The 24850-nt window shown below is 37.9% G+C and overlaps 1 protein-coding gene and 1 pseudogene across 4 annotated transcripts in view; one reads left to right on the top strand and one right to left on the bottom strand.

The window, feature by feature from the left end:
• EXOC6B (exocyst complex component 6B) overlaps positions 1 to 24850 on the bottom strand; it is a 765919-nt gene that overhangs the window by 482533 nt on the left and 258536 nt on the right. The window lies entirely within an intron of this gene.
• On the top strand, positions 18509 to 20411 carry LOC133256835 (heterogeneous nuclear ribonucleoprotein M-like; annotated as a pseudogene).

Genomic DNA, 24850 nt, shown 5'->3' with positions numbered 1-24850 from the left:
AAGCGGGACATCATTACGGATCTAACAGGCATTCAAAAGATTAGGCAATATTGTGAACAACTCTGTGCCCAGATATTCAACAATTTAGACAAAATGGAAAAATTCAAAAACTACTAAAACTTACTCAAGAAGAAAGAAATGGCCTGAATAGTCCTATATCTATTAATAGTAAAGAAATGGAGTTTGTAGAAAAAAATCTTCCAACAAATAAAACTGAAAGCAAAATTTACTATTAAATTCAATCAAACATCTATATTGTATATGTTTGTCTATATCTATCTAGATATCACACAATGCTTCCAGAAAATAGAAGAGAATAGAATATATCCAAACTAATTTTGAGAGGTCAGTATTATCCTGACACCAAAACCAAACAAAAACTATTCTAGAAAACTACAGCTATACATCCCTTGTAAAAACAGACATATAAACATGTAACACTAACAGCGAACTCAATAAAACAATAGAAGTGTGTGTGTGTGTGTGTGTGTGTTGTGTGTGTGTGATGCTAATACTTCATAACCAAACGGGGTTTCTCTTCGGAATGCAATTTGAGGCCAAGATCTGTTTTTACTCACAAATGGTCTGACGTCAAATGTATGAGGTTTTTCCACACACCAACTAGTTCTCTAATTCTCTGGAGTTGGAGTGGGTGTCCTATGACTCATCTCAATTTTGACACTAACTACCTGAAATTAGTAATCAGACTTCACAGGTTTAAGGTCTCAGTCTCATGCAACTGCCATCACTTCAGATGCCAGCCACAAAAACGGGGTGCCCAGCAAACCCACACTTCTGTCCAATTTGGCCACAAATCGGGAGTTCCCATGATTCCATCTTCAGGTTCCAAAATTTGCTAGATTGGCTCACAGAACTCAGGAAAGTGTTGCCAACAGTCCCTGCTGTAACTGCATTTCACTTTCCATGGTTTCATTTATAGCTGCTGTTCAGTAGAACAGTTGTGCCCAACTCTTTGCAACCCCATGGAATGCACCATGCCAGCCTTCCCTGTCCTTCACCATCTCCTAGAGTTTGCTCAAACTAATGTCCATTGAGTCAGTGATGTCATCCAACCATCTTGACCTCTGTTGTCCCCTTCTACTCCTGCATTCTATCTTTCCCTGTATTAGGGTCTTTTCCAAAAAGTCAGCTCTTCCCAGCAGGTGACCAAAGTACTGGATTTTCTGCTATATCAGTCCTTCCTGTGAATATTCAGGGTTGATTTCCTTTATGATTGACTGGTTTGATCTCCATGCAGTCCAAGGGACTCTCAGTAGTCTTCTTCAGCACCACACTTCAAAAGCATCAATTCCATACATGACTACTGGAAAAACCAAGCTTTGACTATATGGACCTTTGCCAACAAAGTTATGTCTCTGCTTTTGAATACGCTGTCTAGGTTTGTCATAGCTTTTTGTCCTTTAATTTAATGACTACAGTCCCCATCTGCAATGATTTTGGAGCCCATGAAAATAAAGTCTGTCACCGTTTCCATTGTTTCCCCATTATTTGCCATGAAAGAATGGGACCGGATGCCATGATCTTCATTTATTGAATGTTAAGTTTTAAGCCAGCTTTTTCACTCTCCTCTTTCACCTTCGTCAAGAGGTTCTTTAGTTCCTCTTCACTTTCTGCCATAAGAGTAGTATCGTCTGCATATCTGAGGTTATTGATATTTCTTTGGGCAATCTTGATTCCAGATTTCCCTTCAGCCAGTCTGGCATTTTACATGATGTGCTCTGCATATAAGTTAAATAAGTGGGGTGACAATATACAGCCTTGACGTACTCCTTTCCCAATTTGGAACCAGTCTATTTTTCCATGTCCAGTTCTAACTGTTCCTTTTTTTTTTTTTTTTGAAGGATAATTGCTTTACAGAATTTTGTTGCTTTCTGTCAAACTTCAACATGGTTCTAACTGTTGCTTCTTGACCTGCATACAGATTTCTCAAGAGGCAGGTAAGGTGGTCTGGTATTCCCATCTCTTGAAAAATTTTGCACAGTTTGTTGTGATCCACACAGTCAAAGGCTTTAACATAGTCAATGAAGCAAAAGTAGATGGTTTTCTTGAATTCTCTTGCTTTTTCTATGATCCAATGGATGTTGGCAATTTGATCTCTGGTTCCTCTGCCTTTTCTAAATCCAGCTTGCACATCTGGGAGTTCACGGTTCACATACTGTTGAAGCCTAGCTTGGAGGATTTTGAGCATGACCTTGCTAACATATGAAATGACTGCAATTGTGCAGTAGTTTGAACATTCTTTGGCACTGCCCTTCTTTTGGGATTGGAATGAAAACTGATCTTTTCCATCTGTGGCCTAATGAATTTTCCAAATTTGCTGGCATAATGAATGCAGCACTTTAACAGCATCATCTTTTAGAATTTGAAATAGTTCAGCTGGAATTCCATCACTTCCACTAGCTTTGTTCATAGCGAAGCTTGCTAAGGCCCACTTGACTTCACACTCCAGGATGCTGGCTCTAGGTGAGTGATCACACCATTGTCATTATCAGGGTCATTAAGATCTTTTTTTGTATAGCTCTTCTGTGTATTCTTACCACCTCTTCTTAGTATCTTCTGCTTCTGTTAGGTCCATACCACTTCTGTCCTTTATTGTGCCCATCTTTGCATGATACATTCCCTTGGCATCTGTAATTTTCTTGAAGAGATCTCCAACCTTTTCCATTCTATTGTTTTCCTTATTTCTTTTCACTGTTTCACTTAGAAAGCCTTCCTAAGTGAACAATGGTTTCATCATCTGCACTGAAACAAGGTCTAAAGATACTAAGTGTAAAATTCCAGAAATAAACAATCCGTAAGTTTTAAACTGCATGCCATTCTGAGTAGCATTATTAAATCTCTCACTATCCTGCTTTCTGCTCATGATGAATTATCCCTTTGTCCAGCGTATCCTGCCCACTAGTCAGTTAGTACTCATCTCCGTTATCATATTGATTGTTTTACGGAATCAAGAGTGCTTGTGTTCAATAACCTTTATTTTACTTAATAAGAACCCCAAACCACAAGAGTAGTATTGAAAACCATTTTGAGTTCTGTAGCTCAAGTTCAAAAGGATGATTTCAATAGTACATAGTTAAAGAAAGAAAGAAGTCAGAGAGAACCTATTCACAATATTTTTTGGAAAATTACAGTTCTAGAAATAAACACTTCAACTCAAAGATAGTAAGTAGAGAAGTCATGCATGGGGAAAAAAAAAAAAAAAGGAAAGACATAAAATCAAAGGATGGGCTAATAATATAATTTTTAAAATAAAAATAATATTGTTAAAAGAAAAAATTTTCAAAAAATAATTTGATGTAGCAAAAGGCAAACAGAAATTAAGAAAACATAAGTACTATAAAACAAGTGATCAAAGAAAAGAAACAACATGCTAAAAAAAGGAAAATGTCAAAAGAGTGCCTTTTTTTTAAGAGTGATGAGAGTTAGTAGAAGAAACTGAATAAAATATTAAACCATTACATAATTGAAAGCATATTAGAAGCCAGCAGCAGTACAACAAGTTAGGCACAAAAAGCAGAGAGCTGACATCAATTAAAGAAAAAATACATATATACATAATAAGATAAGAGACAAAGATATGAAACAATTAGTGAAATGATGATACATATGAAGAAGTAACAATGAAATGCTTTCAGACTAAGAGAAAAAACAAGTAGAATTCAAAAATGTTGAAGGATAAAAAAGTTTTAAATTTCTATATCAAAGAACACTACCATATTCTTCCAAAATAATCAATATCAAGTTACAGTCTAAGATTTCAAAAGCTTAAGTCTAAAGATCTCATCATTATCAAGTCAAAAGAAGCACACTGCATCATTAAAAAGAAAAAAAAAAGAAAAGTCAAGTAGATCTTGGGCTTCTTCTCAATAACAAAAGATGTCAAAATATAGAGGGGTTAAGAAAGAAAGTGAAGGAAGGACTTGTTTCAAAGATAATATAAAAAGTTAAAATGCAATAGACTTCCAATTGCAGCTCCAAAGAGCAAAGAGCTTGAAGTTGTCACTCCTGTTCTCAAAAGAAGAAAAAAGCTGACAAAAAGAAAGCAAACCGACTCTTCTAAATCCATTAGAGAACTGAGATCAAAAGGCAGACTGCTATCTAAAAATTAAAGAAGCAGACACAGAGAATCACAGCTTATCAGAAACAGAAGTGCCTAAAGCCAACCCAGTAACTGGTAGGAAAACTTAAATGATACACTGAATTCCCAGAGGCTGGGTCTGAGATAGCCTGAAAATTGAAACTCCTGAGGACCCAGTGATAGAAGGATCCTTACACATCCATGAATTTCACCTCCAGAAGCTTAACAAGGTACTCATGGAGAACAACCAAGAAAATTTCCCTTATACTTACAACAGGGGAAAAGGAAAAGCATCGTTTTGAAATAGGACCCTCTAGCCTTCTTTATCAAAGAAGATGATTAAAAAAGAAAAGTTAAGAAACTTTGAAGGTCACAGCTCTGAGATTTTGTCCAATCTAAAACAAAACAAAAAATGGAGATATAATCTTAAGACTACAGACTACTTCCATTCCCCAATACTTTACCACCACATCAACAGGGTTCCAGTGTAATTACAGTAAATTACAGCTGAGAGAGTTACAAGAAAAAGACTCTATTTTAAAAGGAGCAACTAGGGAAACCCAAAGATGAAAGGTCAAACAAAAGCAAAACAAAAAATTTGAGCCTCTAACAGCTAGAGGTAAAGCAAACACTAAATAAAGCCTATGATCGGAGAAGGCAATGGCACCCCACTCCAGTATTCTTGCCTGGAAAATCCCATGGATGTAGGAGCCTGGTGGGCTACAGTCCATGGGGTCGCTAAGAGTCCGACATGACTGAGCGACTTCACTTTCACTTTTCACTTTCATGCACTGGAGAAGGAAATGGCAAACCACTCCAGTGTTCTTGCCTGGAGAATCCCAAGGACAGGGAGCCTGGTGGGCTGCCGTCTATGGGGTAGCACAGAGTTGGACACGACTAAAGCGACTTAGTAGCAGCAGCAACTCCTGTGATACACATAAACACTCACATTAAAATCCTGTTTTCCTTAGTTCCTAGTATATGACACATCATGTCTGCTAGAAAAAGAGTGAAACGTGGAAAAAATGAGTACGGATTCTTTTGGGGATAATAGAAATGTTTTGGAAGTAAATAGAGATGGTGATTGCACAACACTGTAAATGTACTAAATACCACTAAATCATTCACTTTAAAATGGTTAATTCTATGTTATCTGAATTTAACCTCAATTTTTAAAATTTTTTTTAATTTAAATTAATAGCTAAGTGTATTGGGTTATCACAGTTTATGGGTAAGGGAAATATACAAGAGCAATGATAGTATATGGGATAGAAGGAGGACCTGGAATACTCTCTTTTAAGATATCTGCCCAACCTGTGAAGTTCTATTTGAAAGTGGATTTACTATAAATGTGTATTGCAAATGCCAGAGCAACCAGCAAAAAAAACTTAGAGAAAATATAATTATTTGCTGAAAGAAAAGAGAAAATGGAATTATAAAATACTCAAAACTATAGAAGGCAGAATTAAAGAGGCTTTTTAAGACAGAGACAAAGAACAAATGCAATAAATTGAAGAATCACGAATATGGTAGATATTAAGCCATCTGTCAATAACTATTTTAAATGTCAATCTAAATATACCAACTAAAATACAAAGACCAAAAGACTGGATGAAAAAACAAGACCCAACTATATGTTGCCTACAAGAAATCCACTTTAAACATAAAGTCACAAGTTGAAAAAGTAAAGAAATGGAGAAAGACAGAGCACACTATCACTATTTCAAAGGAAAATGAAGTAACTATATATGTTCAGATAAAGCTGACCACAGAACAAGGGAAAGTACCAAGGATAAAGAAGGTAATACTTAATAACTTACTTCCTAGACTTAAAGAAGAACATCTATTAAAAACTTCTATAGCACATTATAGTTAATGTTGAGAAACTACATGCTTTCCTCCTAAGATCAAGAATCAAGCAAGCATGTTCCCTCTTATTCAACATTATATTGGAAGTCTTGCCTAATGCAATATGGCAAGAAAAGGAAATAAAGTGAATAAAAATTAAGAATGAAGCAATAAAACTGTCTGTTTGAAGATGACATGATTATGTAAACATTTCCAAAAAACCAACAACCAACAACAAACAAAGAACCTCCTAAAACTAGTACGTGATTACAAAAAAAGTTGCATGATAGAGGTGAATATACAAAAGTTAACTGCTTCATTAAATTCTTGACATGAACACTTGGGATTAGAAATTTAAAACACAATGCTACCTACATTAGCACCCAAAAGAAATATTAGGTATAAATCTCATTGTATAATACCTATAAGAGGAAATGACAAGACTATGATATAAGATGATAGCTTCCCTGATAGCTCAGTCGGTAAAGAATCTGCCTGCAAAGAAGATCTAAATAAATGGAGATATATTCCATGTTCACTGATAGGAAGATTCAATAATGTTAAGATATCTTCACAACTTGTTCTACAGATTCAATATAATACCGATAAAAAATCTCAGCAAGTTATTTTGTGGATATCACAAAACTGGTTCTAAAATTTATGGAAAAGCAAAAGATACAAAGTAGTCATTGTAATACTGAAGACAAAGAAAGGTGTAAGAGGTTTCATAGTATCCAACTTTGAGACTTAGGATAAAGATACTGTAATAATTACAGGATGGTAGGAGCAAACGGAGAAGGCAACGGCAACCCACTCCAGTACTCTTGCCTGGAAAATCCCATGGATGGAGGAGCCTGATCAGCTGCAGTCCATGGGGTGGCAAAGAGTCGGACAGGACTGAGCGACTTCACTTTCACTTTTCACTTTCATGCATTGGAGAAGGAAATGGCAACCCACTCCCATGTTCTTGCCTGGAGAATCCCAGGGATGGCAGAGCCTGGTGGCCTGCCGTCTAAGGGGTCACATAGAGTCGGACACGACTGAAGCAACTTATCAGTAGGAGCAAAAGAATAGACAGATCAACAGGATAGAATGCAAATTCTAGAAACCAGATAAATGGGTCTAGAATGCAAATTCTAGGCCCAGATAAATACAGTCAAATGATCTTTGACAATAAAACAAAGGCAATTCAATAGAAAAGAAATAGTCATTTCAACAAATGATGCTAGAACTACTGGATATCCACATGCAAAAGAATTAATATAGACATAAACTTGAGTACCATTCACCAAAAAAAAAAAAAAAAAAAATGTGTCGTAGATCTAAATATAAAATGCAAAAAATGTAAAACTATTACATAATAGAGAAAAATCCAGGTGACCTTGGGCTTGGTGATAACTTTTTAGATAACAATACCAAAAGCATGAGCCATGACAGCAAAATTAGCCAGCAGGAATTCATTAAAATTAAAAACATCTTCTCTGTGAAAGGCCCTGCTAAGAGAGTAAAAAGATAACTCATAGATTAGGAGAAAACTTTTGCAGAACACATATCTAACAAAAGAACTGCTATACAAAATATATAAAGAACTCTTAAGACTCAATTAAAAAAACAATTCAATTTAAAAATGAGTAAATGTTCTGAATAGACACCTCACCAAAGAAAATATATAGATAACAACTAAGCATATGAAAGGTTGCTCAACATCATCTTTTATTAGAGAACTGCTAAATAAAACAAGATACCACTACAGACCTGTTGTGACCAAAAAAGGGGGGAAAAAAACCTTAACTATACCAAATGCTGGTGAGGATGTGGAGCAATCAGAGCTCTCATTTATTGCTATTGAGAATATAAAATGACACAGCCACTCTGGAAGACAGTTCAGTGGTTTATTACAAAGCCAAAATATGCTAAATATACTTTTTCTATATGCACTTACCAAGTGCACTCCTAGGTATTCATCCAGAAGAGTTTAAAATTTACATAGGTACAAATGTTTATAGCAGCTATATTCATAACTGCCCAACTTGGAAGCAACCAAGATGTCTTTCATTAAGTAAAAGGATAAAGAAGCTGTGGCACATACATACAATGAAATATTAATTTGAAATTAAAAAAAATGAACTATCATACCATAAAAGACCCAGAGGAACCTTAAAAGCATACTGCCAAGTGAAAAAAGTCAGTCTGAAAGGCTACATATCATATGATTCTAATTATATGACAGTCTAGGTGAAAAACTAGACCATGGAGGCAATAAAAAGATTAGTGGTCACAGAGACTTGGAGTTGGAGGAAGGAATAAATAGTTGTGAAGCACAGGAAATTATTAGCATGGTGAAACTATTTGGTTCAATATTACCGTGATGGATACATGACATTATGCATGACTCAAACTTGCAGAACTGTACAGAACAAAGCATAAGCCCTAATTTAAAGTATAAACCTAGGAAGCCAGAAAGAAAAACACCAATACAGTATACTAATGCATATATATGGAATTTAGAAAGATGGTAACAATAACCCTGTGTATGAGACAGAAAAAGAGACACTGATGTATAGAACAGTCTTATGGACTCTGTTGGAGAGGGAGATGGTGGGAAGATTTGGGAGAATGGCATTGAAGCATGTATAACATCATGTATGAAACGAGTCGCCAGTCCAGGTTCGATGCACGATACTGGATGCTTGGGGCTGGTGCACTGGGACGACCCAGAGGGAGGGTATGGGGAGGGAGGAGGGAGGAGGGTTCAGGATGGGGAACACATGTATACCTGTGGCGGATTCATTTTGATATTTGGCAAAACTAACACAATATTGTAAAGTTTAAAAATAAAATAAAATTTTAAAAAAACACACAATAATATAGCATTGTGTGTGTTAAGTTGCTTCAGTCATGTCTGACTCTTAGCGACCCTACGGACTGTAGCCTGCCAGGCTCCTCTGTCCATGGGATTCTCCAGGGAAGAGTACTGGAGTGGATATTGTCACAAATGGTAGGATCTCCTTCTTTCTCATGATTGAATAATATTCCTTTTTTATTTATACACACACACATATACATACACATCATATCTTCTTTATCCATTCATCCACTGACAGACACTTATGTTACTTTCATATCTTGGCTACTGTGAATAAATGCTGCAATAAACATGGGAGTACAATCACTTTTTGATATCTTGTTTTCCTTTCCTTTGGATAAACCCTGCTATTAACAACGACATGGATGAACTTTGAGAACATTATTGCTAAGCAAGGTAAGTTAGAAAAAGACAAATACTGTATGATACTACTTATATATGGAATCTAAAAAAGCTAAATTTTTAACACCAGAGAATAAAATGGTGGTTACCAGGGGCCGGCAGTAGAAGAATTGGGGAGATACTATTTAAGAGTACAAATTTACAATCAGTAGATAAGTAAGTCCTAGAGCACAGGGATTATGGTCAACAATAATGCATTATAAACTTCAAAACTGCTTAGAGACTAGATCTTAAATGTTATCAGTACAACAAAAAAAGAAATTATAATTATGGAACACGATAGAGGTGTTAGCTAAAGCTATGGTGGTAATCATACTATAATATTATAAAAGGATGAAGTCCACACACTATGCACCTTAAACTTACACAATTATGTCTCAAAAAATCAATACTGATTCATCAATTGTAACAAATACCCCACAAAAGGAAGATATTAATAATGGGGGAAACTGCACTAGGGAGAGAATCAGCATATGAGAACATTCTATTTGCTCATATTATCAGGGGGATATATGGGCTTCCCTGGTAGCTCAGCTGGTAAAGAATCCACCTGCAATAAGGGAGACCTGGGTTCAATCCCTGGGTTGAGAAGATCTCCTGGAGAAGGGAGCAGCTACCCACTCCACTATTCTGGCCTGGAGAATTCCATGGACTGAAGGGCTTGGCAGGCTACAGTCCATGGGATCACAAAGAGTTGGACACAACTGAAAGACTTTCACTTTCAGGAGGATATATTCATATTTTTTTTTAATCCATGGGGAAAATATCACATTTTATGAACCCTTCTTGAAAACTCTACTTGAAGTTAGAAATTCAACTAGCCTTGATTTAAAATAAAGTACTTGTGACTGAGGAAGTTGGCTATGAAAGGATTAGTAGAAGCACCAATTCTTTTAAAATTGAACTGGCTCTAAATAATTTACCTCACATTCATAAGACTACATGAAACTGTTATAAAAAGTAGAAGCTTTAAATTACATGAAGATTATAATATGTTGTAAAACTTCATATAACATAAAATAATTAATTATAACCAGAACTCATGAACTCCAAAACAGAAAAGATAAGAATAAATGAGATGAAAATAAAAAGGACACAGTATAACTGCATTAATTCCTTTATCCTCCACTGGGAGAATCATTAAGTATTCAACATTTAGAGTGTTGTGAAAAGTGAAAAGCCAAGTTGAGGACACACTGGAAATGCCAGAATAAACTCCTGTAGCACTAAGTACGTATCTCTGTTAAAGCACCTACAACTTATTATTATAACTAGATCTACCCCTCTTCACCAAACCAACATATACATAAAGTTTCAGAAGACAGAGGTCAAAACTCTGTTATCTTTGTGCTGAGCACACAGTAGGCAGTCCTCAGTAAATACTGAATTTCATTGAAAAACATTAAAAATATCACTGCTAAAGCATTACTACTGGGCATATACCATGAGAAAATCATAACTGAAAAAGACACTTGTACCCCAATGTTCACAGCAGCACCATTTATAATAGCAAAGACATGGAAGCAGTCTAGACGTCCACTGACAGACGAATGAATAAAGAAGATGTAGCATATATACAATGGATATTGCTCAGCCATAAAAAGGAACACATGTGAGTCAGTTCTAGTGAGGTGGATGAACCTAGAGCCTCTTATACAGAGTGAAGTAAGTTAGAAAAAGAAATATAGTATATAAACACGTATACATGGAATCTAGAAAAAGAGTACTGATGAACCTATTTGCAAGGAACTGGAGACACAGACATAGAGAATGGACTTGTTGACAAAGCAGAGGAGGGAGAGAGTGGGACAAACGGAGGAAGTAGCATCAACATATACACACTATACAGTGTGAGATGGACAGCTGGTGAGAAGCTGCTGGTGAGAAAGTGTAGCACAAGAAGCCCAGCTTGGTGCTCTGTGATGACCTGGAGGGATGGGCTGAGGGGAAGGGAGGAAAGCTGGGGAGGGAGGCAGTGTATGTGTAATTATTGCTGATTTGCACTGTTATATGGCAGAAACCAACACAACACTGTAAACAAATTTTAGTTTAAATAAAAAAATATATAAATGTTAAAAAAAGAACTATAAAGCTAAAGTTTCATTCAAGAGGGAAGTATAGCTAGAATAATTTTTTTCTCTGTTATTATAACTTACAAGACCAAGTTGGTGGCAAAAGGGCCAACTATGGGACTGAAAAGGTAAGAAAAAGACAGATACACTATAGAAACAATGTTTTAGAAAAATTAGGAAGAACCGAGGTCAAAAAGCTTATAGCTATTAGCCTTATGGAAGTTATGCACTTCTTTCTGTGAAAGAGCAAAGGGAGGAGATGACCCAGAGGGAATTTGAAACAGAAAAAAAGAAATCTGAGACAGTTATTCTAAATGGCCTAGATGTCTTTTATACCTCTACCTAATCATGTCCACTTTCTACATAAAGGAACATCTGCTGAAATACAGAACAGAGGTAAAGCTGTGGTACTGAGTAACATGAAAAAAAGTTTACAATAATCACCACAGAAAAACTAACCAGGACTTGTGAGATAATTAAGTATTTATAAGTAGCCATAAATGCTTTTTCTTATGAAATTTACTACCTTAATCTCTTGCTTCTTCAATAAAATCATCGTACTTCATGTGAGGAAAAGAGAACAACAATGAACACAGTGGTTAATAGTAATTAGAACATTCTCTCAAAACAGAATAGACAAACCATGTTAACAACTCCATATTCTCATGCCTATCAGATAATTGAAATCTTACCAAATATCTGGTTGTTACTTGAGAACCCATTTGCTATAAAAGACTGGTTTATGTAGTACAGCAATCTGATAGGAACTTTAATTCCCACTAATTCTTAGTAAATCCATACCCAATGTGCTTTTTTGATGCCCAATATATTTTTTTAATGTGTGTGTTTTTATTATGAATACTATGTATAAATTCCTGCTGTATATACCATCTTTTTATCACACAGATAACTGAGTTCTGCTAACAAATCTGAGACATACAAACAGAAATGAACCCTATAGGCAAAAGGAATAGTCTATAGAAACTAAACAGCAGCCTTAGAATTCAGCATTCTTCCTTGCCATTCAACATCTTTGAATATGGATTAAATTTATCAGAGACATCAATGTATAAAAATGACAGCTTCTAAGACACAGTAACACAAGAATTTTGTGAAACAAATGACCTGCCTTTAAACTGAGTCTTTGAGTAAAAAGAGGGGGAAAGAGAAGAGGAAGGCAAGGAGGAGAAAAAGAGATGGGGGAAAGAAAGACAGGAAGGAAGGGAGGAAGAAAGGGAGAAAGCAAGAATGGAGATAATAATAAACAGCCTGAGTTAACTTGTGTATGGACAGATGGTTTTTTTTTTCCAAGCCCTTTCTTTTCCACCAGGGAATATCAATAACCTTTAAAGTAGTCTCACGTTTATTTAAATGTGTGTTCTGACAGTCATGTCAGAAACTGGGTAAAAGCTTTTTCATGGAAATCATTAAAAGGAAAAGATCCAGACAAGAGGCCTGTTCTTTTATGGCAGTGAGGGTGGAACAGAACTGTGTCAGTTTTAAAAGATGGAAGTATCTTAAACACCAATGAAATACATGAAGCACCTTCCTTCTCCCCCTCCCCCGCCCCTCACACTCCTACTACAACTGAAAATTTTTTACCTGCTGCTGGCTAGAATAATACTCTGTTATTAGGGAGCTTTCGGGGTAGGGTTAGGAGTGAGGAGAAAAAGAAAACAAAGCCTACAATTGTGATTCAAAGCAGAAGGGAACAGAGCAATCCCAGAAGTATTCCAACACAGCTGACCCTCCTGGGTCCTGTGTTCCCCATGTGGTAACTCACAAAGTCTCAACTCAACTTTAAACTGCTGAATCATTTCAGCAAGTGATGTGTACCTATCTGCTGGTGAGAAATAACAGTCATTCCCTGCTTCAACCATCATTTCCTTGCTTCCCACTGATAAGTGATCTGTTGCCCATTGACAAGCACTGAAGCAATGCTGACTAACTCTCCCTAGGAAAATCTGAGGTTGAGCCAGCCAGCCACAAAGGTCACTTCATAACTTGACTCAAACACAAGGCCCTTTGCAAAAGATAATTTTTGTTCCTGAAAGACCACAGAGATACTGGTATTTCCCTTACTCAAGTTAACAACTTTTCAAGGACTTCCCCCACTCACATTTTTCCCTTCACGGTCCTGGACATTTTTTCCCCCTTAATAGCAAGAGTGGTTTCCTGATATGTTTAAAAAAAAAAAAAAACACCTTTTTTTTTTTTCATTGATATGTTCCATCAAGAGTTGCTGAATTATTAATTGTGCCAGAAAAAAAAATCTTAGATTTATTAGTGCCTGGTCACTTGGAGCTGATGTAAATTTCTGTCACACTAATCGTCTAGATTCCCCAAATGATTTATTGACTCTAACCACCTTAGGAGGAAGTATAATACAAAACCTAAAGTCAGTGTTATTGAAATAGATCTCAAAGATGTCTGGAGATTTCCCCATGAGAGTTAGTATTATTCATAGTCTTAAATTCACTACAAAAAAGATCTGTGAATGAACTCAGATTTCAGGTCCTTTGAAGATACTTTAATATTTTCACTTTACCATTAAAATGAGGAAAATCGCAACATTTTTTGCCTGAAAAATAATTATAAAAAGGAATTCTATAATAATAATAATGTTTATGTATACTGTTTATGCAACAAGTATTATAATATTAAACACATAAACTGGATAATTGTATTTAAACTACAAACAACCCTATAAAGTATTAATAGATGGTGTGATCACTGACCTAGAGCCAGACATCCTGGAATGTGAAGTCAAGTGGGTCTTAGAAAGCATCACTACAAACAAAGCTAGTGGAGATGATGGAATTCCAGTTGAACTATTCCAAATCCTGAAAGATGATGCTGTGAAAGTGCTGCACTCAATATGCCAGCACATTTGGAAAACTCAGCAGTGGCCACAGGACTGGAAAAGGTCAGTTTTCATTCCAATCCCAAAGAAAGGCAATGCCAAAGAATGCTCAAACTACCACACAATTGCACTCACCTCACATGCTAGTAAAGTAATGCTCAAAATTCTCCAAGCCAGGCTTCAGCAATATGTGAACCGTGAACTTCCTGATGTTCAAGCTGGTTTTAGAAAAGGCAGAGGAACCAGAGATCAAATTGCCAACATCCACTGGATCATGGAAAAAGCAAGAGAGTTCCAGAAAAACACCTATTTCTGCTTTCTTGACTATGCCAAATCCTTTGACTGTGTAGATCACAATAAACTGTGGAAAATTCTGAAAGAGATGGAAATACCAGACCACGTGATCTGCCTCTTGAGAAATTTGTATGCAGGTCAGGAAGCAACAGTTAGAACTGGACATGGAACAACAGACTGGTTCCAAATAGGAAAAGGAGTAAATCAAGGCTGTATATTGTCACCCTGCTTATTTAACTTATATGCAGAGTACATCATGAGAAATGCTGGACTGGAAGAAACACAAGCTGGAATCAAGATTGCCGGGAGAAATATCAATAACCTCAGATAGGCAGATGACACCACCCTTATGGCAGAAAGTGAAGAGGAACTAAAAAGCCTCTTGATGAAAGTGAAAGTGGAGAGTGAAAAAGTTGGCTTAAAGCTCAACATTCAGAAAACGAAGATCATGGCATCTGGTCCCACCACTTCAGGGGAAATAGATGGGGAAACAGTGGAAACAGTGTCAGACTTTATTTTTGTGGGCTCCCAAATCACTGCAGATGGTGACTGCAGCCATGAAATTAAAAGATGCTTACTCCTTGGAAGGAAAGTTATGACCAACCTAGATAGCATATTCAAAAGCAGAGACATTACTTTGTCAACAAAGGTTCGTCTAGTCAAGGCTATGGTTTTTCCTGTGGTCATGTATGGATATGAGAGTTGGATTGTGAAAAAGGCTGAGCGCCGAAGAATTGATGCTTTTGAACTGTGGTGTTGGAGAAGACTCTTGTGAGTCCCTTGAACTGCAAGGAGATCCAACCAGTCCATTCTGAAGGAGATCAGCCCTGGGATTCTTTTGGAAGGAATGATGCTAAAGCTGAAACTCCAGTACTTTTTGGCCACGTCATGCGAAGAGTTGACTCATTGGAAAAGACTCTGATGCTGAGAGGGATTGGGGGCAGGAGCAGAAGGGGACAGCAGAGGATGAGATGGCTGGATGGCATCACTGACTCGATGGACGTAAGTCTGGGTGAACTCTGGGAGTTGGTGATGGACAGGGAGGCCTGGCGTGCTGCGATTCATGGGGTCGCAAAGAGTTGGACACGACTGAGTGACTGAACTGAACTGAATCTAAAGTTTAGAAAGGCCATTTAAGTGACCACAGGTTACAAATTTCAGAGAGTGGCACAACTAAGATTTGAAGGCAAACTAACAATAATGGCTGTACACATAATCATTACAACTATATTCTCATCTGTATATAGAACACCTGTTGCTGATCATATCAGGCTATCTTACATTAAAAGTATTTTAACCCCAAGTCCTGGCCACCTGATGTGAAGAGCCGACTCCTTGGAAAAGACCCTACTGATGGGAAAGACTGAAGGAAAGAGAAGAGGACACCAGAGGATGAGATGGTTAGATGGCATCACCAACTCAATGGACATGAGTTTGGGCAGACTCCAGGAGATAATGAGGGACAGGGAAGCCTGCTGTGCTGCAGTCCCTGGGGTCACAAAGAGTCAGACATGAGTTAGTGACTGAACAGCAATTCCAAGTCTGGCATGTATTATACCAAAGGATGAGAGAAATTATTTTTAAAATTCTAGGCAAAAAGTCTTTCTATACTGTAAAGATAAGTTTTTACACAAATTACTTTTTTAGAATCACTCGTTCATTTACTCAGTTTCCCAATTACTGACACCATAAAAAAAGAAAATGGTAGCACTAGGTATCTGATTATTCAGTGGTGTGTACAAGAACATAAGCATCTCTTAATGTCCTTAAGAAGCTCATAAAATCTGAAAGCAAAACACTATCTTATAAAGGTTACACTGAAGAATCTCCAACTTACAGAGAGGAACACTAAAACCCCAAGATAAGAAGGCATGCCACTTAGTTTACTTTGTGAAAAGAAAGCAAGGTGGGCTTCTCAACTTCCAGTCCCATCTAGTAGTCTCTTCCCATTCTTATTTTGATTAGATAGTTGGCCCCTTAGGCCAGAGGAAAAGCATTTTGTAAGTTTTTATTAGTTCTCATTAAATTATATTAACTTGTCTCAGAGATAAGGAGAACTAAACTCTTTGCAATTTAAGTTCACAAAATGTCTGCAATAAGGGGGGGAAAAAAAATACCTTTATTCACCTTGTTGTTCTAAAATAGCAAGGATCACTCGGGTAGCATTTTAGGAAAGGTTAGACTAGTACACATACATTAAAAGCCTGATTCATTAACTAATCCATTCTAGGCAAACATATCTTAAGAAGCTTTATTTATATGTTCTCAAAATCCCTTTAAACACATTTTTTTTCATTTAGCCCTCAGAAAAAATGAAACACAGTTAATGAAAAATATTATTTTAATGAAAAATTCATGGTAATTAAATTAAGTTTCATAAATATTTTTATCTCAATCCATTATCACTGAAGATAATGTTGATATTTATGTCATATCAAAGAAAGTGAATAATAACTCAGAATCTAGTCACCTTGTACAATGACTTCAGATGAAAACTGAAAATACAAAGCTATATTTACTATTCATGTAATGCCCTCTACAGCTCATCAGTGGAATGAATCAGAAAACGAGAATTAAATATTTTTCAGATTCAGAGTGAACACAAATTACAATATAAAAAACCTATTCCCCAAATACCGCTAGATATGCACTAAATCTAACTCTAAATATCCAGTTATTTCCCCAAATAATTAGGACAGTCTTATGTCTCATAACCATTGAAAATAATGACTATACCCAATCACCTAGAAACTCTTTCCTAAGATATAATAATATTTTCACAGATACATTATAATGCTCAATCCAAGTCTTTAAGTGGATACTTGAAAATGTATGCTATATCCTAGAGTCCAGTCAGTCATTCCCTAGTCCACAGACGGAAAAAAAAAAAAAAATCAATCGTCCCTTTTAATGAGGTTTACACAGAAAATGGATAATTAATAACATGATAAATTCTTCTAACTTCATAAAAATTCATATATAAATTAATTTTTCTTAGATTCTTCAAACATAATAAGTCAAATACCCATGTGTTGGTATCGCTCATATGTGTAATTAAACACACACACACACACATATGGAAACAGAGTAGAAAAGTGGTTACCAGTGGTTACCAGAGTTGAAAAGCAGTTAGCAGGGTAGGGGTGGGAGAAATAGGAAGGGGTTGTTGAAAGGGTACAAACTTTCAGCTATAAGATTAATAAGATCTGACGACCTAACTTATAACATCATTGTGGCTGACAACACTGCATTGTATAACTGAAACTGCTAGGGAAGTAGAATTTAAATGCTCTCAGGAGAAAACAAAGAAGTAAATATGTGAGGTGATGCATGTGTTCATTAATTTGATAGAATCCTTTCACTATACATGTATATCAAGTCATCATGTTGTACACTTTAAATACCCTACAATTCTATTTATCAATTATACCTCAATAAAGCTGAAAAATGTCCATTTGTGAAGAGAGAAATGTGTGTTTAAAAACTGAACCAACATATGATAAACCAAATATTTGATAGTATTCAATATGACAATCTAAGAAAACATCATTACAATACTGTTAGGCAGCTAGCCTGCTAGCTGACAGATCATTTCTAACACTTACCCAATTTTCAAAGATACCAGATAGACCTATACTTAAGATTTTCTAGGGTATGGTCAAGTAAATTACCAAAACTGTGCCAAAACAAAGGGAATATTATTTGGAAAAAATGACAGTTTTATATATGTTTAATAAATATGAAGGAACGTTATCATCAAAAATAACATATAAATGAACCAAACAGTGCTAAATAAACAAAAAACACAAAATAAAATATCCTAAAAATTACCTCCCTGATTTCTTATTTCGTGGATCTCAGACAATAGCATTAAGATTTAACACAAAAAGCCCAGAGTTTTAAAGAACTTTTAAATTCCTTAAGAACTTAATAAGTTACTCAATACCAACACAAAGAAGATATTAAAGGGAAATAGTTGCAAAAAGCAGAGAATAAGGGACAAACAATAAAGTTTCAAGATTTCTAGATATTAAAGGTCATTAAATTCCAGAAAGTCTAAAGCCCCGACACGCAGAAAATGGCAGTATGGGTTGAAGCAGCGGCCAAAGTGGCGGCGACGGAGCCCAAAATGGAGGAGGAGAGTGCCGCGCCCGGCATGCCAAGTGGCAACGGCCCTCCAGGCCCGAAAGGTGAAGGAAAACAACCTGCTCAGAATGAGAAGAGGAAGGAGAAATACATCAAAAGAGAGGCAATCGCTTTGAGCCATATGCCAATCCAACTAAAAGATACAGAGCCTTCATTACAAACATACCTTTTGATGCGAGATGGCAGTCACATAAAGATCTGGTTAAAGAAAAAGTTGGACGCTGAAGGAAAGTCAAGGGGATGAGCTGTTGTTGAATTCAAGATGGAAGAGAGCATGAAAAACGCTGCTGAAGTTCTAAACAAGCATAGTCTGACCACTGAAAGTCAAAGAAGATCCTGATGGTGAACATGCCCGGAGAGCAGTGCAAAAGGCTGGAAGACTGGGAAGCACAGTATTTGTAGCAAATCTGGATTATAAAGTTGGCTGGTAGAAACTGAAGGTAGTTTTTAGTATGGCTGGTTTGGTGGTCAGAGCAGACATTCTTGAGGATAAAGATGGAAAAAGTCGTGGAATAGGCACTGTGACTTTTGAACAGTCCATTGAAGCCATGCAAACTATATCTATGTTTAGTGGCCAGCTGCTGTTTGAGACCAATGCACGGGAAAATGGATAAGAGGGCCTTACCAAAGGGAGATATTTTCCCTCCTGAGCATCTGCAACAACTTCCCCATGGACTTGGTGGTATCGGCATGGGGTTAGGACCAGGAGGGCAGCCTACTGATGCCAACCATTTGAATAAAGGCATTGGAATGGGCAACCTGGGACCTGCAGGAATGGGAATGGAAGGCATAGGATTTGGAACAAATAAAATGGGAGGCATGGAAGGACCTATTGGTGGTGGTATGAAAAATATGGGTCGATTTGGATCTGGGATGAACATGGGCAGAATAAATGGTGGAGGCGGAGGCAGTGTCCCTGGAATCAAGAGGATGGGCCCCAACACTGACCGCATGGCTGAGAGGGGGAGAGGGGCGGGGTGGGGACAGGGCAGACAGCATGGAACGCATGGGCGCAGGCCTAGGCCACAGCATGGATCATGTGGGCTCTGGCATCGAGCACATGGACCCCCTGGGTCTTGAGCACACGGGCCAGATCACGGAGCGCATCAGCTCCGACGTGGAGCGCATGTGTGCCAGCATGGTCTTTGGCCATGCCCATTGACCATGTAGGCCAGAACATCAGGCACATGGGCTCTGGTGTGGAGCGCACGGGCCCTGCCATCAAGCACATGGTGCCCCCAGGCATGGGGACAGGCCTGGAGAGCACGGGCCCTGTGATGGACCACACAGCCACCAGCCTGGAGTGCATGGGCCTGGGGCATATGAGCACCAACAGTCTCCAGCGTATGGCCCTGGAGCGCATGGGCGCCAACAGCCTGGAACGCATAGGTCCTGCCATGGGCCCAGCCCTGGACGCTGGCATTGAGCTCATGGGCCTGGCCATGGGTGGCAGTGGCAGTGTCAGCTTTGACCGTGCCATCGAGATGGAGCATGGCAACTTTGGAGGAAGTTTCACAGGTTCCTTTGGTGGAACTGGAGGCCATGCCCCTGGGTGTGGCCAGGAAAGCATGCCAGATATTTGTGACAAACCTCCCATTTGATTTTACATGGAAGATGCTAAAAGACAAGTTCAACGAATGCAGCCACGTGCTGTATGCCACCATCAAGATGGAGAATGGGAAGCCAAAGGGGTGCGGTGTGGTTAAGTTTGAGTTGCCAGAGGTGGCTGAGAGAGCCTGCTGGATGATGAATGGGATGAAGCTGAGTGGCAGAAAGACTGATGTTCAAATCAATAGAAATGCTTAAGCAGTAATCTAGAAATGTTCCAAACACAAAGCTCATAATCCTCACCACCCAGTTACCACTTCACCCCACCTCTGCTCACAGAGTTATACTAACTGAGTAAGCAACATGTGGGAAGGCAAGGATGGTACCAGAAAACACAGGGAAATCTAGAGCTTCACATTTCTTACATCCTAGAGCCCTGCTAGAAGAGCAGAGAATCAGAAATTATGAGAAGCCATGTAATAAAAGGGGGGAAAAGTAACTTATATATCAAAAAATCAACAGTAATAGAAGATTCACAGATGAGCTAATTGTCCAAATTAGCAGACAAAAACAGTAAAATAAATACTAAATATAAGAATTTAGAAGACTAGAAGAAATTCAGCAATGAGAACTCTGAAAAGAATCAGACAGAAATTTCAGTGTGGAACATAAGGTATCAGAAATGAGGAACATACTGTATGGTCTTAAAAGGAGACAGATGAAAGAGAAGATAGCATCAATGAAATCAAACTATCAAAGGAGAAAAAAAAGTTTCAGAGACAAATGATCAAATCTAACAAAAGCATAACTGGATTCCCAAAAGAAAAGAGACAAATTATGAAGCAGAAAAAATATTTGAAGAGATCAAGTATAAGAGCTTTCCAAAATTCAAAAAAGGAAAAAATCCAAACCAAGGTCCAAGAAGCTCAGTAAACCCCAAGAATGAAAAAATTGACACATGCACCCCAAAATCCTCTCCTGAACACTACACAAACTCAACAACAACAACAAACATTAAGAGCAACTAAAAAAACAATACACATTGCATTCAGGGGATGCAACAGAAACACAGGTGATTTTTTTCAGTTCATTTTTACTGGAATACTGATGCTTTACAATGTTGTGTTAGTTTCTGCTGTTCAGCAAAGCAGATCAGTTATGCATATACACATATCCACTCTTTTTTAGCTTTCTTTCCCGTTTAAGTTACCACAGAGGAGTAGAGCTTCCTGTGTTACACAGTAGGTTCTCATTAGTTATCTATTATATACATGGTAGTGTGTGTATGTGTGCAAGGACGAGTAAGTGTGCACATGCTCAATTGTGTCCAACTCTTTGTGACCCCCATGGACTGTAGCCCACCGGGCTCCTCTGACCATAGGATTTTTCCAGTAAGAATACTGGAGTGGGTTACCATTTCCTCCTCCAGGAGATCTTCCCAACCCAGGGATCAAACCTGCAACTCCTGCACTGGCAGGCAGATTCTTTAACACTGAGCCATCTGGCAAGCCCACATAGTAGTATATATATATGTCAATCTCTAACTCCCAATTTATCCCACTCCCTCCCCACAACCCATAACCATAATCTTGTTTTCTACATGTGTGACTCTATTTCTGCTTTGCAAATAAGTTTCTGTGTACCATTTTTGAGATTCCATGTATAAGTGATATTGTATGATATTCACAGCTGGTTTCTCATCAAAAACAATACAAGCAGAAGATAATGAAATAACATTATTAAAGTTATGGGAAAGACAAAAACTAAACAGATCTAGAATTTTATATCTAGTGAAAAATATTCTTTTAAATGAAGGTGCAATAAATGCACACTTAGATAAGTAAAAGCTAAAACTATTGCCAGAAAGCCTGCACAATAATAAATATAAAAGTAAGTTCTTCAGTCTTCATTTGAAGACAAATGATCCTTGATGGAGACCCAGTTATGAAGGAGGAAAAAAAGAGCACCAAACAGTTTAAATAGGTGGATAAATATAAAAGACTCTTGCAAAATGTATTTAAAGGATTTTGAATTTAAACGAAATGTGGTAATACCATATTAAGGGATTTATAAAATATGTAGGAATAAAATACAATATATAACAATAGCACAAAAAAGAGAATGCGGTAAGTGGAATAATACTGTTGTAAACTATAGAAAATAAAGAGGAACTAAAAAGCCTCCTGATGAAAGTGAAAGAGGAAAGTGAAAAAGTTGGCTTAAAGCTCAACATTCAGAAAACTAAGATCATGATATCTGGTCCCATCACTTCATGGGAAATAGATGGGGAAACAGTAGAAACAGTGTCAGACTTTATTTTGGGGGGCTTCAAAATCACTGCAGATGGTGATTTCAGCCATGAAATTAAAAGATACTTACTCCTTGAAAGGAAAGTTATGACCAACCTACATAGCATATTCAAAAGCAGAGACATTACTTTGCCAACAAAGGTCTGTCTAATCAAGGCTATGGTTTTTCCAGTGGTCATGTATGGATGTGAGAATTGGACTGTGAAGAAAGTTGAGCACCAAAGAATTGATGCTTCTGAACTGTGGTGTTGGAGAAGACTCTTGAGAGTCCCTTGGACTGCAAGGAGATCCAACCAGTCCATTCTAAAGGAGATCAATCCTGGGTGTTCTTTGGAAGGACTGGTGCTGAAGCTAAAACTCCAATACTTTGGTTAACTCATTGGAAAAGACCCTGCTTCTGGGAGGGATTGGGGGCAGGAGGAGAAAGGGATGACAGAGGATGAGATGGCTGGATGGCATCACCGACTCGATGGACATGAGTTTGGGTGAACTCCGGGAGTTGGTGAAGGACAGGGAGGCCCGGCGTGCTGTGATTCATGGCGTCGCAAAGAGTCTGACACAACTGAGCGACTGAACTGAACTGAAAGTATAAAAATTGTTAACTAGTACTAGATAGGCTTCCCAAGTGATGCAGTGATAAAGAATCTCCCTGTCAGTGAAGGAGACTCAAAAGATACAGGTTCAATCCCTGGGTCGGGAAGATCCCCTGAAGAAGGAAATGGCAACCCACTCCAGTGTTCTTGTGTGAAAAATCCCATGGACAGAGGAGCTTGGCAGGCTACAGTCCATGGGGTCTCAAAGAGTTGTACATGACTGAGTGACTGAGCACGCACACACACACACACACACACTATATGGATATGCTACAAATATTGAAACATATATATTAAAATTTTAGACTGTCTAATAAAAAAATTACTGTTATTAAAAGAAGACCCCATGGACTATATCCTGCCAGGCTCCTCTGTCCATGGGATTTTCCAGGTCAGAATACTGGAGTGGGTAGGCATTCCCTTCTCCAGGAGATCTTCCCAACTCAGGGATCAAACCCAGGTTTCCCAGATTGCAGGTGGATTCTTTACTATCTGAGCCACCAAAGAAGCCCAGTAAAAAATTGGTATATAAAAATTAAGACTAAAGCAAAAAGCTCATTGAGAAGATGAAATAGATTTCTAAAAATTGCTGAATGAACCCCAAAAAAGAAAGGAGGAACAAATGAATAAAGAACAGCTACAACAAATAAAGAAGAAACACACAATTTAAATGCAGCCATATGAGGATTTATGATAAATGCAAATGAACTAACAATACCATGTAAAAGATAGATACTGTCAAAATGGATTTACAAAAAAAATTTTTTTAAAGAAAGACTAAATCTATGCTATGTAATAGAAACACACTTTAAAGAACACAGAGAGGCTAACATTAAAAATGCGGAAGATACCAGCCAAGATGGCAGAATTGAAAGATCCTGAGCTCGGCTGCTCTAATGACACACCAAAATTACAACAGAACAGCTATTGATGAAAATGACTGGAAGCTATCAGATGAGATCTTCTACAAATTAAAGATATTAAAGAAGGAACCACAACAAGATGGGCAGGAGGGGCAGAGACACAGTATAGTCAAGGCCCATACCCCAAATGGGTGACCCATAAATGGAAGAATAATTACAACTGCAGACGTTCTCCCCTAAAAGTAATGAATCTAATCCCCACAGCAGGCTTCCCAGCCCAAAAGTCCTGTACCAGTAAAACAAGTTACCTAAACATTTGACTTTGAAGGCCAGCAGGGCCTACTATTGGGAGTCCCAGAAGGTTAGAGATCAAGACTCCACTCTTAAAAAGTGCACATAAAATCTCATATGCTCCAGGATACAAGGCAGAAGCAATAATTTGAAAGGCGCCCAAGTCACACCTATCTGCTGATCTTGAGAGTTTCCCAGAGAGATAGAAGGCAACTGGAGCCTACCCTGGGGAAAGAGAAAGCGGCAGCAGACAGTTCAGGGAGCTTGTTCTACCACATGGACATTGGTGCTGGCAAAAAAAAATTTAGAATCCTCCCCCTAGCTTATGAGCCTCAGAATCCAGACCTGTACCTACCCAATGGCCTACAGACACCAGTACTAGGACACCTCAGGCCAAGTACTTAACTACACAGGTAAGTACACGGCTCCATCCAACCACAAAGGCTGACTTTAGGCCCCTGAGCCCACAGCTGCCCCTGCCCAAAAGGCCCAAGACTGAACCTACATACCACTGTATAGACGCTAAACCTGGGATCCATGGGAATCTGCTGCCAGGGACCACGGGACCCACCTACACACAACAGTGGACAGGAACTAGAATTTCTGGTCCTGGTCACTAGCAAGTTGTCTCTAGCATCAGGAGTAGCCTCACTCAT

Source organism: Bos javanicus, chromosome 11, assembly GCF_032452875.1.
Source record: "Bos javanicus breed banteng chromosome 11, ARS-OSU_banteng_1.0, whole genome shotgun sequence".
Classification (NCBI taxonomy): Eukaryota; Metazoa; Chordata; class Mammalia; order Artiodactyla; family Bovidae; genus Bos; species Bos javanicus.
The sequence above is the reverse complement of the archived record's forward strand: the minus strand, read 5'-3'. Positions and strand labels throughout refer to the sequence as shown.